The sequence below is a fragment of the Malurus melanocephalus genome, unplaced genomic scaffold, assembly GCF_030028575.1.
Source record: "Malurus melanocephalus ecotype Western Australia unplaced genomic scaffold, MMel_1.1 scaffold_550, whole genome shotgun sequence".
Lineage (NCBI taxonomy): Eukaryota > Metazoa > Chordata > Aves > Passeriformes > Maluridae > Malurus > Malurus melanocephalus.
The window spans coordinates 339416-350155 of record NW_026623782.1 but is presented as its reverse complement, the minus strand read 5'-3'; the positions used below and the strand labels follow the sequence as shown (position 1 = coordinate 350155).

Sequence of the window (10740 nt, the reverse complement as noted above, 5' to 3'; positions counted from 1 at the left end):
ATTTGCCCAACCTTATTCCATATTCCTTTCTATCTGGTTGACCAAACTGTGCRATGTAGTAAAGGGATACAATAAGTAAACAGTGTTTAGGTTTTTTTCTTTTGTATTTCTGGACTTCATTTTAATAAAATGCATGTTACCACTGCATAAATTTATGTGGGGTTCACTTAAATTTAATACTTCTACACATTCTCAGGATGTTTGGGGTGGAAGGAAGGATATGGGGAGATGGCACAGAGGAGAGAAGGGAGGAAGTAGTGCTTGCTCCTCCATCCCCTCCCTTTTTAAAGCCTTAGGAGTCATCATACCTCCTTCTCACTTCTGGAAGATGTTAAAGCTGCACTTTCTGGGAATTCTTTCTGGTCTTTGTTTCTGCCATTTCCCCTCGAAAACATTTTTCCAGRGTGATTGTGACAGATGTAGGTTGTTATAGATGATGAGGACATGGACADGATGGGCAGAAATGCAAGTCCCATTTAAGGAATGGGTGGAGAAATTACATTTCTGGATAGGAAGTGAATTGATAAAATGTAGAAATTCTGCTCCTTGCTCACTGAAAACCCTGCTGACGTTTTCAAATCATCTTCCCCAGGCAACATAACAAACCACTTTCACTTTTCCTGACATAATTTGACTCCAAGTCTTCTTGCAATCTCAACGGACCTTTCTCTCTGCTTACTCAGTTTCCCAATATTTTTACTTTACCTCTGGGCCATCACTCATCCCTCCTGTACTCTCTGTACTTGAGTCCTTTTCCAAGGCTTGTACCGACTTGATTTTTGCTTATCTCTGAGTGTAGAATTTTTATCTCTTTACTGTCTGTGATGGTCACTTGTCATATATTTTAAATGTATATTATGTTTATTTCTGGCAGATAAAAACTGGCCATTTTCAACAAAAAAAAATGAATAACTCTTTATTTTAAAAAACAATGTGCATTTGGATTTTGTCCTTGATAACTCTGAATGACAATGAGAAGGCTGTCAACTCTTGTCAATCACTTCTTTATATACTCGACAACCTTAAGTTAGAACATAAGAGAAGAGCRTGGCTGAGGAGTAGCAAACCTAATTCTAGATAAATAAAAGAAAATTCACCCACAGGAGAGAATGAAAATGCCAACTGGACATTGCTGTATTTTTCCTTCCATCAGTCTTCATTTGTCAGTTTTTGCTTGACAATTTAGGCCAGATCAGTCAGATTTTAACACTTTACTGATTCTTTTACCTTTTCATTTTGCTGAAATACTTTTAAATGAGTAGTTTTTTATATGCAGTAAGAGGTAGTGTAATTTGTCTATAGGAGCACTTTAAGAATACACACCTCAGGGATCTGTCTCATTGAGTTCTGCCAACAAGGCCTGATTTGGMAAAAGGCTGAACTGGGAAAACTTCTGATGATTAAATTTAAACTGTATTTAAACTGCTCCTATTTTTAATGCACTATTAATACCTGCAGTAAATGTCAGTCAACTCACAGAAACGCTAGTGTGATATTTTGTGCCTAAATCAGTTATTACTCTTTCCAAAAATTTTCTTATGGGATTTTGAGGAGAAACYTGGTTAATGTTTTATTTGCAAGATTTGAGGATTGAGATTTTAAATAGTCTGTGTCCAAATCTCTTCTAAAGAAATCTATTCCAATTGCTAGAATTGGAAAACAATCATAGCTGCAGGTGGTTTGTGAAAATGTGGCAAAACTTTCCCAATGCGTAATCCTTGTAAATTTAATCTGTAACAGACTTTGCAGCCTTAATGACGTGTGTCCCAACATGTCAGGAGAGGAAGGATTACTGAAAGGTGATCAAACATTTGAACTGTCGTAGTATTTCTCAAGGAGATAATGGATWATAAATCAAGATATGTTTTCATTGTTGAAAGAATAAGCTTTCTCGAAGTGTGAGTGAGTTGGTTAAAAGTTAGTCAGGTTGTCCCTCACCTTCCCTCTTGTACTAATGATAACAGCTCAGGTATTTGTCAAAATGGGCTTAATATAAGCAAACAAAAAAACACAAGAGTAAACTCAGAAAAACGGCAGGGCAGTTCACCAAAGCTCTAATGAGGTCAATACCAAAACTACAGCTTGCTTCAGTGTAGTTAGGTTTTCTGAGACAAAAAAATTTCCTYTTCTGTTCACCAAAACACAGTTTCCTATTATTCTCACCATCCTTTTCATATGCTCTGTCCTTAACAGAAAATGTTCTATCTCTTCAAAACAGAGTTCTTGAAAGGTCTAGGACATTATTCTTCTTGATAATAGCATATGATTTATGAAAAAGTAACTCGTCTTTTGTAAGATTATATATTTTTTCTCTACTGATCATGAGCAATTTAAAATACTGGAATCTGAAGAGGAGTCCATTCAAATGAACMCTGCACAGGGTCCTACTAACTTTGGCTTCATTTGCTTTGAATTGATTGCTATGTAATAAATGTTAGAAATAGGCAGTGTATAACTTCTTAGTTTTCTTGTACACTGAAAACGGTAGGAATTTTTGGATATTTGATGGATATTTGAATGTTTGATTTGGCTGATATTTGAGTTACAATTGGTTTATTTTTTAATTTGCTGATTGAAATAGAAATAAAAATATATGCCTAAAGTGATCTTATTTCTTTCTCACACTGAAGTTGGTGATAATGTGGAAATCACTCAATCCTGTTGCAGATTTTGTGCCAAACTTCCAAGTCAGTGTAGCTTTGACATTGGGTATAGTGCTGTAAAGTTCAACTCTTGTGAGATGCTCTTTTAAAAAGAGTCAGTGTGTCTCACTGGAAAAATTTTGCATTTCAGGATGCTTGGCAGGGCAGGTGTGAATACTTTCTAACCTATTGTGGGTTAATGGTGGCAGGCAGCTCAGCCCCACACAGCTGCTTGCTCACCACCTGCCCCCTCCCTGCCCACACCTTCCCAGTGGGATGGTGAAAGAAGGACAAAAGTGAAAAAACTGGTGCATTGGGATAAAGACAGTTTAACAGGTAAAACAARCCTGTCTATGCAAGMAAAGCATAAAAGGAATTCATTCAMCAGKTCCAAGGRTAGGCAGGGGTTCAACCATTTCCAGGAATGCTGGGCTCACTCATAATAGTTACTTGGAAAGAAAAACTCTTTTACCCCAGATGTCCCCCCTTCATCCTTCCCTTCAGCTTTTATTGCTAAGCATTAGGTCATACGGTCTGGGGAATCCCTTTGGTCAGTTGGGRTCAGCTGTCCTTGCTGGGTCCCCTTCCAGTCTGTGGTGCACTTCCAGCCAATTTGGTAAAAGATCCCTGTCTTGTCTGCACTGTTTTCATTGTAAAACCAAAGCACAGCACTATCCAGGCTTCTGGAAGGAAAGTTAAACTCATCCCAGCTATGCCCAAGACATCCATGTAAACCTGAGCCATACTGAATAGCATTTGCTCTCTAGCTCTTTTCATTCTTTACTTTGTAATAAGAATTTTATTTTTTCAGGCTGAAATCAATGGTTAAGGTTCTAAAAAGAGCAACTTTTGGTAATGTACTTGCTTATGAAAATGAAAATGAAAGATGCCACCACTCAGAGTGGACATAACTTCCCCGTTTGCATTTGCAAACCTGGCAACTGAAAATTAGCAAACTGCATTCTTTCCATACTATAAGAAYATAAATTCTGTTTACTGAAATCTACCTCCTCTTCTGCTGTTGAAGCAATGTACTGGAGCACTCTTTACCATTCCTTCCAGTGAAATATGCCACTTTAATTGTTGGAAGAAAAATAGTAGATGATGTATGAAAGACCAATACCACAAGATGGGCACATCGGAAAACGTGTTACAATCCACAAACCAATGTTAGACCAGTAACAGATTTTGATTTTGGTTTCTTTTCTAATTCCCTTTTGTAGCCAGAAACTCCTCTGAAAATTATTCTTTTTTTACTAAATTTGTAAAGAGAATGAAAATTTGCATATAAACCCTGACTAAGAAAAAGAAAAATAAGCAACCAAGAATTTTATGGTAAAATAAATAAATATGTCAATGCTTCCCTCACAAGTTAAAAGATTTTTAAATCAGTTTGTTSAATAAAACTGTCATTATTTGTCCASTAAGAGGGAAGAAATTCTGATTTCTCTTTCCCATTTACAAGAAGAAATAAACAATTTTTGTGACTCAGTATTTTTATAATTAACACCAAATTTCACTTGTAGTCAAGGTGCTTGTGGTGCACTCCTATTTGCTACTGTGTCAATCTAACTTGTCTTTCTCCAAAGCTGCTCTGCTTCAGCATCTAATAGCACAGAATGTTAAGAAAGAGCTAGTAGTAAAATTATTGGGACTTCCCTTATTTTCTTGCAAGAATTTCTCRTTTTGTTTTTCTGCCAAATTTCCTTCTTCTCTGTCACTTCTCTTGGGTTTGTWATTWTCTCTTTTATATTATGCACTGAAAMTAAGAGAGSATCTGCRGTGTTGGTGAAACAGGAGCMGCTATTTCATCCAGTGTCCTGTCCAGTCTCAAAATAAAATATTCTGAATCACATCCAATCTCAAAGAATTTTTCTTAGTGCACCTTTGYGCTGTCCAGATGGATGATTAACGGTGCTTTATCGCTATGTGACCACCATAGCCAAATTCTTTTCATATACCWTATCTGCAGGTCATGTCTTTACAGCTAATAATTTCATCTATCTTCAGTACCTCCAGGAAATTTCCTTTTCAGGACAGACAGCTGCAATGGATAGATAGTGATTGCTCTGTGTGGGGAAAAATTACTATATTTCATCTCCTCTAGAAGTACAGAAGCAGGTCACAAATTTCTGATAGCCAGCAGGAAAACATGCTTTGGATAAAACATCACTCTGCAGAGTGGTAGGGTTTTCAATTTCAGGCGCTTTGCATGGCTTAAATTTTGGGATCTTCTTAGTTCCACTTCTTTGTGGGATTTCCTTTTTCTTTTCTTTCCTTCACTTTTTCAGTACCAGGAATAAGACATATTGCAGCGAACAGAATGATGAAAAACTCACCAAGTTTTAAAAGACATTGTGTCGGCATATTTTACAAACTGCACAAAGGTTGTACTCGTAGGTTTACAAAGTAATTATGAACTCTAAAATTGCATTTTTAGAAGAAAATGGTTCTTCATATAGTGGTCTTTTCTGTGTAAAGACTGTTCTTTCTCCATAATACTTAAAAAATTTTCCACATAGGTCAAGAGTTATAGTTGCATCAATTTTCCAGACTCTCATTAAAATCGGATGTCTTTTGTTTTCATACTTTACTTCAAAAAGCTGAAGGGATTTCATGCTATGCTTTTCCCCATTAATATAGCTTCTAACATGGTCTTGGAATCAAATTTTATGCTCACACATTTAAAAGATCATTCAGTTAATGTGATAGGGGAAAGAATGATCATTTTATTTAATCATTAAAATGACATTTTTAGAGGCATGTGCATAAAATTGTTTGTCCACTAGTTACAGAATAATTTTAGTGATAAGCAACTTTACACTAAGCTTTGACTTAGGCCACTAATGGAATTTTCTTTAAATTGAATTACTTCAGAGGGCTATTTTGAATTTTTTTATTCATAAAACCCTAAGATGGGAAGGTGTACTTAAATTCTGYAATTCAAATGTTCACAGAGCATTTTATTTCTATATAGAGATAAGTAAAATATTCAGAAAGTTATCAAACCTTTTCATCTGTTGTGTAGAAAAGAACAGCGGTAAGAGCTTGACTTTCCTTGAATTTTATCCAAATTGATTAAAGTCTTTATGCAGTAAGTTTAAATACTGCAACTGCATTTTTTCCCCCAGTGGATTAGGTTCAAATTTGAGATGGCCACAGAACTATTAATAGCATATCTTGGATGTATTCTAATAATAATATATAAATACCTAAAGTGACTCCCAAGAATGCTGTTGTCTGTACTATCTGACCTGCCATCAAGATCTGATGCTTACTGTGGTRTAGCTGAACTTTGATGTATTTTAATTAAGTCTCCTCTGACCATCCCTCTTTGTGGTAGTTTAGCTTGTTATCCTGCTCCATGAATGGGAATGTGCAGAACTGAGTCAAAGGAAAAAATAAGGTGACCTTTTTAGAGTCAGAATTCTTGAAAATGGGAATATATTCATGTTTTCTATCTACTGCTTTTTTTTTTCTTCTTTTTGCACATGAGAAAAAATGAGGCACTCGGAACCTCACCACTTATTTATAGATTTTTCCTTAATGGGTGGGAATAATAACTTAACTTAAAAGTTAGGTGTGAATGTTTCAATGAACCTTGATGGAATTTCACATTTACAGCTGTTAATAAAGAAGGGAATTGTTGTAGGTGACTCCTTCCAAGGGGAACTGAGGGCCCTGTGTACAAGCTGGATCCATCCCACAGGGAAGTCTTCTGCTTCCCTGGGGCCCAGATAAGAGATATTATTAAGTCTCCCTGGACTGATTTGACCCTCTGATTATTACCCTTTTCTGGTTGTCCAAGTCAGTGGTGACCAGAAGCTCTAGGGCAGTCAAAAAGGACTTTGAGGCACTGGGATAATGGGTTGAAGGGACAGGAGCACAGGTGGTTTTCCTCAATTCCTTTGGTAGCAGGGAAGGATGCTGAAAGTTGAGAACACACCTGATCAATACATAGCTTAAAGATTGTTATTATCCAGGAAATGTTGGCTTTTTTGATCATGGAGTGGTTTATACAGCACCAATCCTACTGCAGAAAGATGGAATTCATTGTCTAAAAAGGGGAAATGTTTGTAGTTTCATTTGTCATACCGTCTTGCTAAACTTGAAGCTTGAAACTAGAGGTTTTGAAACAACTCGCTGTATTGATGTCAAAGGGGGTTTTTTTTGTTTTTTGTTTTTTTTTATCATTTTAAGATTGTAATTAAGATTTCATTTTTCTCATTGTATTTCACTGTGAAGACACAGGTTTAATTATCCTGAGCTTCTCCTGTCCCTACAGAATATGTCCAAAAGACATGAGGTCATGGGGAAATTGATCTCAAAAGCGTTACCAGTGTTACCAGAGAAGGTGAATCAATGCTTGTGATCCTGAAAATAGACCAATGTTCACTCATTAATGCTACAGATATATTTGTAGGTACTTGACTGGGCCTTTTAATATATGTGCAGCATCTGTCAAACAGCCTGTCTGTGTCTGCTAGGATAGTTACCACCTCTTGAAATAACATATGCCAAGCCATCAAACTTTATCTTGCATTGGCATACACACCAGAGGTTTAGTCAATATATTGGTTTCAGCTGGGGAACATGAWTTTTCTAAGTTCTGAGCTATATCAACAGACTTTCATAGTCCAGATGGGGCTGTAGACAAGTTCTTGCCACTTTTTCAGCCAGTGACTTTGTTGAGCAGATTGAATTGACATGTTGCTGGAAATGTAAGAAGCCAATGTGGGTTATTCAGCAGCAGGCTTTCATCAGTTTGGATGCACCACTTTAACACCACTGAGAATTTGTAGATAGTGCGTCATGGAAAAAAGGTAACTTCTGATTCTTGTTGTTTATACATGTTTGAGAAACAGCAGCTTCCAGGGATGCTGTATTTTAATTTGCCATATGTGTGAAAAGTTTAATTAGCATATTCATCACCCAGCCCAGAAGTAACACTACAATTGCTTTCTCAGGCAGTTCATCAATTGAGCAATTCCAGCAGTCAGCTCTGTCTCCCAGAGACAGCTCTGCATCCTCCCACAGCAAACAAAGTGAGTGTGGCTGAGGATTTGTATCAAGGCTTTAAAAAGGATATGACTTTGGTATTCTCTAAAAACTGGTGCACRTGAGCATCTACAATTTCTCTTTGCTTTAGCAGCAGCCTGTCCTGCGTGACGAAGATCAGAGRTGAGGCCCTGCTCTGGGAATATGCTCTCCTGGATGCTGCACAGCCTAGATAATAACTGTGGTCTCTGTTGTGTGCAAACCAGTGGAGGCTMTATTGTGGTCATGATAATTTTCTTTTCTTGGGGAATTAAATTATGGAGCAGAATCCTGTAACTCTTGTCTKTCAACCCATATTAATAAGGTGCCACCTACAAAACGGATTTGAAATTGGTGGAAACTTGTTCACGGGGCAGAATTCGTCAAGGGGCTATCCCATCAAGCAAAGAAATGGGCAAAGAGCTCCCTCAAAGTTACTACAGCAATTTCATGTCAGATGTGCACTTATTTAAAATAACTTTGTTATATTTTTAGTTAATGTTGGGATTAGTGTGCGACAATCAATGTAGTTGCTGCTCTGAAAAAAAAAAGTCATTTCAGCCATGTCCAAATGAATGCAAAGGTATGGARAACCTCTTCTCCCTTATATTCTCACCTCTACTCTTATGCCCACACATATCTCAAAGGCAGCATCAAGCTGTATCGGATAGAGTTGCAAAATGCATTTTGGTTTAGGTCAAGGCCATTGAATTTGAAAGATGAGTCTTTCAAGTTGTAACTCAAGGTTAGTTCATGTAACTCCAGAAAACTAGAGCAGAAGGAATCAGTAATTTAATAACATTATACCTTCCACACTGGTTACAGCCTGGAAGAAAATGGTGTCTGTGCTCCTAGACCAGAGGAAACAATGGAAACAGTGGAAAACAAAGCCCACTGAGGGAGGAAGATTGAGAAATGCACTTCAAAGGCACATTCATGCCGCAGGTTAAACCCTCAGTGCAGGCACATGCACAGTGTTCTTGGTATTCTTGGACTCCACAGAGARCTGTAATGTGCTTTTCCTGCTACAGAACTTGCTATGATACCTGATGCTGCCATAAAATAGGAGTATTTGAGACATGTAGAATAATATAAGAGAAAATATTGGCCGAATGCTGCAGATGGCTTAGTTTTAAAAAAACAGAAACAAAAMCACCAAAACAAACAATGAAACAAGAACTAAATAGCAATTATTAAAATGCCCAGCTTTCATCAAGACAGGTAGAAAATTACCTCTTCATTAACACTCCTTGACTATTATTTTTTCTTTATGTGCTGAGTAAGGAAATAGAGAGCTAGCCTAGTATTGAAACAGAAAGAAAATAAGACTTTAATGAGGGTTTCATCAAAAGGTTAATAAACTCTCACCTCCCTCAATATCCCAATTTTGCTGTACATTGCTTCTCAGTGCTTATTCTCTATGAATCCTTACAGTTATATTTCATTAATATTGAAATGCATAATAAAATTATTTTCAAATATCATTGTAAGAAACCARACAAGGTTTAATTCAGTCCATTTGTTGTTGATCAATAATATTTGAAAAGAAAAATTAAAGATGACATTAAATTTACCAAGTCTATATTTACTGATAGTCTGTAAAGTTTTGCAAGTCAAGTTTCAGGCAGCAGTGTAGAMATACTTTATTTGTTGAGCTGAAACAATGAGTATCAAACAATAGGAGCAAAGTGTCCCCCTTTTAGGACTTGAAATTGCATGGATTTCAGCAGTTTTATTGCAGTAAAAAGAACAGCAGATTTCCAGCAATAAAATGATGTGTTAGCTCAGATAGTGACATACCTRGCACACAATTTTGTTTGCTGTCACATTTATGATAACTGAGAATGTGGACAGAAAATTAAGTGGAAAAGTCAACAGTACTGATTAGGACAAGGTAAATCTATAAAGTAGGAAGTTGAAGAGAGAGGAAAACAAAAAAAACCCAACCAATTAATTTTGATAACTCAGATTTTTTTTTATTATTATTTTAGTAGAAAAAAATAAAATAAACTATGGAAATAAAATAAACTCTTGGAACTCCAGTTGCAGTTTACCTTTTCTTTTACAATTTTCAGTAGGTTTGGATTTTTGTTTGTTTTGGTTGGTTTGTTGGGTTTTTGGTTTAATTGTAGAGCTTCACCCATTATTTATTTGTAGATAATGCCTGATGAAATGAAGCTGCTATGTGTTGGGAAAGATTGCTTGGAGCTTCTTTATGTTAGCATGTGAAGTACACATTTCCAGATTAAAAAATAAATTACTGAAAAATATGATGCTGTAAATTCAGCAGGGAGTTGTTGCTAAGGGTAGATGCCTCCCTGTACCTGTAGGAACTCTCAGTGCTACTGTACTTTTCTTTTTAATTCATTACTGTGTGTTGCTACCTAAGTGCTAGTTTAGTACTCACAGTTGCMGTCTTCTTTTAAAATTTTTAATCTTTCTAAACTCAGTGTGATTGTCACATCTCATTAAAAAGTTTAATGCCACGTACTGTATGAACAAAATGTTAACCAGTGCACTTTTAATCTACTAGTGGTGTAAAACAGACAAAACAACAGAGCTGCTTAAAGATTTCTCATGCCCATCTTTCTTACTGTGAATTTGTGCTAGCTGTTTATTCATTTTATTGGAACCACCAAGATGAAGTGACCTACCCTCTTTAATTTTGGTACCATTACTCTTTTCCATCCCTCTTTGCTCTTGTTTCTTTTTCTTGTGATCCTCTTTGTCCTTTGCAGCTACTATCCTTGTGTTTACCCCCACACCAGTGTGAGCAGAAACTTATCATCTGGTATTTTACAGCTTCCCATGGAGCTTTGGGATTATTCAGTCTTGTTGCTTGTGCTGTGGTTWATCCAGACTGCCTGTGTTTTTATTTTTCAGGAGACTGAAGCAGCAGTGCAGGCCAAACAGCCGAATGTGGAAGAGGTTTTGTCTAAAGGGTGTCATTTATATAAGGAAAAACCAGCTACTCATCCAGTAAAGGTAATGAAGCAACCTTTAGCAATATCCATTACTGTGTAATAGGTTATGCTTCCCCTGTTGTACACTTGTCCTTGAT

At 36.6% G+C, this 10740-nt stretch overlaps 1 protein-coding gene across 1 annotated transcript in view; it reads left to right on the top strand.

Moving 5' to 3' along the window:
- Positions 1 to 10740, top strand: part of LOC130583047 (dystrophin-like) — a 382130-nt gene that overhangs the window by 34589 nt on the left and 336801 nt on the right. Inside the window, exon 5 of the mRNA XM_057382115.1 lies at positions 10563 to 10664. The gene's annotated coding sequence lies outside the window, so the exon portion shown is untranslated. The remainder of the gene's footprint in view (positions 1 to 10562; positions 10665 to 10740) is intronic.